The sequence below is a fragment of the Elephas maximus genome, chromosome X, assembly GCF_024166365.1.
Source record: "Elephas maximus indicus isolate mEleMax1 chromosome X, mEleMax1 primary haplotype, whole genome shotgun sequence".
Lineage (NCBI taxonomy): Eukaryota > Metazoa > Chordata > Mammalia > Proboscidea > Elephantidae > Elephas > Elephas maximus.
Window position 1 is genome coordinate 18,940,788 of NC_064846.1, and position 6,000 is coordinate 18,946,787.

The 6,000-nt window shown below is 38.4% G+C and overlaps 1 long non-coding RNA gene across 1 annotated transcript in view; it reads right to left on the minus strand.

Annotated features, from left to right (window-relative positions):
* Positions 1–5,100, minus strand: part of LOC126069501 (uncharacterized) — a 104,176-nt gene extending 99,076 nt beyond the window's left edge. Inside the window, exon 1 of the long non-coding RNA XR_007515935.1 lies at positions 5,060–5,100. This is a non-coding gene — a long non-coding RNA (uncharacterized LOC126069501). The remainder of the gene's footprint in view (positions 1–5,059) is intronic.
* Between the last annotated feature and the right edge of the window lie 900 nt (positions 5,101–6,000).

A 6,000-nucleotide genomic window follows, 5' to 3' on the forward strand; every position in this document is an offset into this window, starting at 1 on the left:
GATAAAAACTCTCAGCAAAATAGCAATAGAAGGAAAATTCCTCAACATAATAAAGGGCATTTATACAAAGCCAACAGCCAACATCATCCTAAATGGAGAGATTCTGAAAGTATTCCCCTTGAGAACGGGAACTAGGCAAGGATGCCCTTTATCATCACTTTTATTTAACATTGCGCTGGAGGTCCTAGCCAGAGCAATTAGGCTAGATAAAGAAATAAAGGGCATCCAGGTTGGTAAGGAAGAAGTAAAAGTACCTCTATTTGCAGATGACATGATCTTATATACAGAGAACCCTAAAGAATCCTCAAGAAACCTACTGAAAGTAATAGCAGAGTTCAGCAGAGTGTCAGGACACAAGATAAACATAAAAATCATTGGATTCCTCTACGCCAACAAAAAGGACATTGAAGAGGAAATTGCCAAATCAATACCATTTACAGTAGCCCCCAAGAAGATAAAATACTTAGGAATAAATGTTACCAGAGATGTAAAAGACCTATACAAAGAAAACTACAAGATACTACTGCAAGAAACCAAAAGAGACCTACATAAGTGCAAAAACATGCCTTGGTCATGGATAGGAAGACTTAACATTGTAAAAATGTCTATTCTACCAAAAGCAATCTATAGATACAATGCAATTCCAATCCAAATTCCAACGACATTTTTTAATGAGATGGAGAAACAAATCACCAACTTCATATGCAATGGAAAGAAACCCCGGATAAGTAAAGTATTACTGAAAAAGAAGAACAAAGTGGGAGGCCTCACTCTACCTGATTTTAGAACCTTTTATACCGCCACAGTTTGGTACTGGTACAACAACAGGTACATGGGCCAATGGAACAGAATTGAGAATCCAGACATAAATCCATCCACATATGAACAGTTGATATTTGACAAAGGACCCAAAACAGTTAAATGGGGAAAAGACAGTCTTTTTAACAAATGGCACTGGCATAACTGGATATCCATCTGCAAAAAAAATGAAACAAGACCCATACCTCACTGCATGCACAAAAACGAGCTCAAAATGGATCAAAGACCTAAATATAAAATCTAAATAAAGATCATGGGAGAAAAAATAGGGACAACACTAGGAGCCCTAATACGTGGCATAAACGGTATAAAAAACATCACTAACAATGCAGAAGAAAAACTAGATAACTGGGAGCTCCTAAAAATCAAACACTTATGCTCATCCAAAGACTTCACCAAAAGAGTAAAAAGACTACCTACAGACTGGGAAAAAGCTTTTAGCTATGACATTTCTCATCAGTGCCTGATCTCTAAAATCTACAGGATACTGCAAAAACTCAACCACAAAAAGACAAACAACCCAATCAAGAAGTGGGCAAAGGATATGAACACACACTTCACTGAAGAAGATATTCAGGCAGCTAACAGATACATGAGGAAATGCTCACGATCATTAGCCATTAGAGAAATGCAAATCAAAACTACAATGAGATTCCATCTCACTTCAAGAAGGCTGGCATTAATCCAAAAAACATAAAACAATAAATGTTGGAGAGGCTGTGGAGAGATTGGAACACTTCTACACTGCTGGTGGGAATGTTAAATAGTACAACCGCTTTGGAAATCAATTTGGCACTTCCTTAAAAAGCTAGAAATAGAACTACCATATGATCCAGGAATCCCACTCCTTGGAATATATCCTAGAGAAACAAGAGTCTTTACACGAACAGATATATGCACACCCATGTTCACTGCAGCACTGTTTACAATAGCAAAAAGCTGGAAGCAACCAAGGTGCCCATCGACGGACGAATGGATAAATAAATTATGGTATATTCACACAATGGAATACTACGCATCAATAAAGAACAGTGAGGAATCTGTGAAACATTTCGTAACATGGAGGAACCTGGAAGGCGTTATGCTGAGTGAAATTAGTCAGTTGCCGAAGGACAAATATTGTATGAGATCACTATTATAAGAACTCGAAAAATAGTTTAAACAGAGATGGAAATATTCTTTGATGGTTAGGAGAGTGGGGAGGGAGGGAGAGGGAGGGTTTTTCACTAATTAGATAGTAGATAAGAACTGTTTTAGGTGAAGGGAAAGACAACACACAATGTAGGCGAGGTCAGCACAACTGGACTAAACTAAAAGCAAAGAAGTTTTCTGAATAAACTGAGTGCTTTTGAAGGCTAGCTTAGAGGTTTGGGGACCATGGTTTCAGGGGACAACTAAATCAATTGGCATAATAAAATCTATTAAGTAAACATTCTGCATACCACTTTGGAGAACGGCGTCTGGGGTCTTAAATGGTAGCAAGCAGCCATCTAAGATGCATCAATTGGTCTCAACCCACCTGGAGCAAAGGAGAATGAAGAACACCAAAGACATAAGGTAATAACATGAAATCACATTCATCCTCCTGCTTTAAACAACTAAGAAAAAAAATGGGCAAAATATCTGAAACAATCGTTTTTCAAACATTGGACAACAAGGAGCAGGACAGTGATCACTGAAATGAAACAAGTTGAGCCCTACTACTGCCTCAAACTTTCTGCCCAAAGAGAATTTCCAGGCTGTGATGCAGGGAAGGGATACCCAAGCAGAGCCCTGTGGTCTCCTTGGGTTGAGAAGACAAAAGTTCAAAGTCCAAGGAGGCCAAGGCGGCCAGAATTGGCAGGGCAGAGTACCAGAGAGAAGAGGGCAGCACAGAAAGAGATTTCTGGAGATATACAGAGGCTTTCTCCTCAAGTGTTCAGGAGAGTACTGATCATTCCATCCCATGCCTGTCAGGTGTGCCAGTTATCAATGTATTGCCTCTCTCTGTGAGAATAATCCAGGCCCTTTAAACATTTTCCTTTGCAAACTGACACGCAGCTTTGTCAGTAGAGGGCGCTAGGGCACTGTACAGATATGGCAAAGGAAAAGAGTTTTGTTTCCTGTTTGATATGCGCTCACTTTACAGGCTCCTTCTCCGATGTGCTACAACCCTGAATGAATTCATGGATCTAGGAACCAACAGAAAGACAAAAAGACATGTGCCTCCTGATGCAAGAGCACACCATCACCTTATCCTGCCAAAGAGATCAAACCTGAATCTGATCAAGCCTCTGGATCCAGCTGCCAATTTGCAGGAAATACAAAGGGCAAGAGCATCCACCACGAATTGAATTGAATGATACAGGGATGGAGAGATGGACAGATATGTGATAAAGCAAATATAGTCAAATGGTTAATTGTAGAATCTAGGTGATGAATATGAGTGTTCACTACATAATTCATTGAATTTTTCTTTGTGTTTGAAAATTTTTATAATAAAATGTTGGAAAAAGACACATCAAGAAATGGTCAAGTCTAAAGCACAGTGTCTAGGGATGTACACTTGGGTCACAAAACTATACAAGAAACGCACGAAAGCGATTAGTGTAAAAGTCAGGATAAATTTAGAAATGGTTAATGGTGATGGTTGAACAACATGATAAACCTAACTAATGTTTTGTTACCTATATATTTACCACAATAAAAGATACATATATATAATGTTTTTTAAGGCAGGATAATGGTTAGTTTCAGGAGAAAGAAGGGTGTTACGAATGCGGAGGGACACGTGAAGAGTTTCTGGGGTGGCTGGCCAAATTTTAAGTCTCAACCTGGGTGGAATTTATAAAGGTGTTTCCTTTATAACAATTCATTAAACTGTATATTTGATCTGTGTGGTTAAAAAAAAGTTTTAAAAGGTCCGTACTTCGAACCAGTAATTACACGTATATGAATTTATCCTAAGAAAATAATCAGACAAGAGTACACAATCGTTTGTACAATAACAATAATAGCTATCATTTATTGAGTGCCTACTAAGTATTATGAGTCGGAATCAACTCGACGGCAATGGGTTTGGTTTGGTTTTGGTTTACTATGTACTAGACACTGTTCTAAGCACTTTACAAGTATTATCCTATTTCTCCTCACAACAACCCTTTGTGGTATACACTGTTACTATTCCCATTTATGTATGAGACTCAGAGAAGTAAAAGAATGTGCACTGAAGCCTTAATAGCAGAAAATTGAAAACATCATAATGTAACAGATAAAAAATTGATACATCCATACAATGGAATACTATGAACTTATTATAAAGTATACATACTCTTGCTCTCATGTTCTCTTTCTCGTTTTCTCTCTTTATATATACATACACACACACACACACACACACACACATAGTATGAGTATAGAAAACAAGTTCATTACATATAAATAAACTAATGACAAAATTAAAAAGCAGATTACAGAAATTTTATATGTATATATACACACATACACACACATACTGACCGACAGCAACGGGTTTTTTTGTTTTTAATCTCACATAGATTAAAATTATATATCCATAAACAGAATCCGTTAAAATCGGGAAGATTATGGGGAGACTAGTAGTTAAGAGTTCGGCTGCTAACCAAAATGTTGGCAGTTCAAAGCCACCAGGCTCTCCTTAGAAACCCTATGGGGCAGTTCTACTCTGTCTTGTAGGGTCGCTATGAGTCAGAATCTCCTCGACGGCAAGAGGTCTCGCTTTGTACAACCCTGACGCACAGTTTTCCTGACTTTCAGGCTGGTTTGAGAAGAGGACATAGAACCAAGGATATCATTGCTGATGTCAGATGGATCCTGGCTGAAAGCAAAGAATACCAGAAGGATGTTTACATGTGTTTTATTGACTATGCAAAGGCATTCGACTGTGTGGATCATAACAAATTATGGATAACATTGCGAAGAATGGGAATTCCAGAACACTTAACTGTGCTCATGAGGACCCTTTACATAGATCAAGAGGCGGTTGTTCGGACAGAACAAGGGCGAGGGCATACTGATTGTTTTAAAGTCAGGAAAGGTGTGCGTCAGGGTTGTATTCTTTCACCATACCGATTTAATCTGTATGTTGAACAAATAATACGAGAAGCTGGACTATAAGAAGAAGAACAGGGCATCAGGATTGGAGGAAGACTCATTAACAACCTGTGTTATGCAAATAACACAGCCTTGCTTGCTGAAAGCGAAGAGGACTTGAAGCACTTACCGGTGAAGATCAAAGACCACAGCCTTCAGTATGGCTTACACCTGCACGTAAAGAAAACAAAAATCCTCACAACTGGACCAATGAGCAACATCATGATAAACGGAGAAAAGATTGAAATTGTCAAGGATTTAGTTTTACTTGGATCCACAATCAACAGCCATGGAAGCAGTAGTCAAGAAATCAAATGATACATTGCACTGGACAAATCTGCTGCAACAGACCTTTTCAAAGTGTTAGAAAGCAGAGATGTCACTTTAAGAACTAAGGTGCACCTAACCTAAGCCATGATGTTTTCAATCGCCTCATATGCATGCTGAAGCTGGACAGTGAATAAGGAAGGCCAAACAATTGATGCCTTTGAATTGTGGTGTTGGCCAAGAATACGGAATATACCATGAACTGCAAGAAGAACAAACAAATCTGTTTTGGAAGAAGTACAACCAGAATGCTCCTTAGAAGCAAAGACGGTGAGACTGCGTCTTACATATTTTGGACATGTTGTCAGGGGGGATCAATCCCTGGAGAAGGACATTATGGTTGGTAAAGTAGAGGGTCAGCGAAAAAGAGGAAGGCCCTCAACAAGATGGACTGACACAGTGGCTGCAACAATGGGCTCAAGCATAACTACAATTGTGAGGATGGTGCAGGACTGGGCAGTGTTTTGTTCTGTGGTGCACAGGGTTGCTATGAGTTGGAACCAACTTGACAGTACCTAACAATAACAATTCAAAATTGTTGTTTAATGAGATCAATAAAAATGTAAATAGTACAGTAAACCTGTAATTGGGGGAATATTATAATTTCCTTTCTAAATATATTTATGTTAAATAATGGATTTTTTTAAAGAGATAAATAATAATAAAGGTGTCCTTGGATATGGCAAAAATCATCAACATGGTACATGAATGACTGGAATTTAAGAAACACCAGTCCTTTTTTTT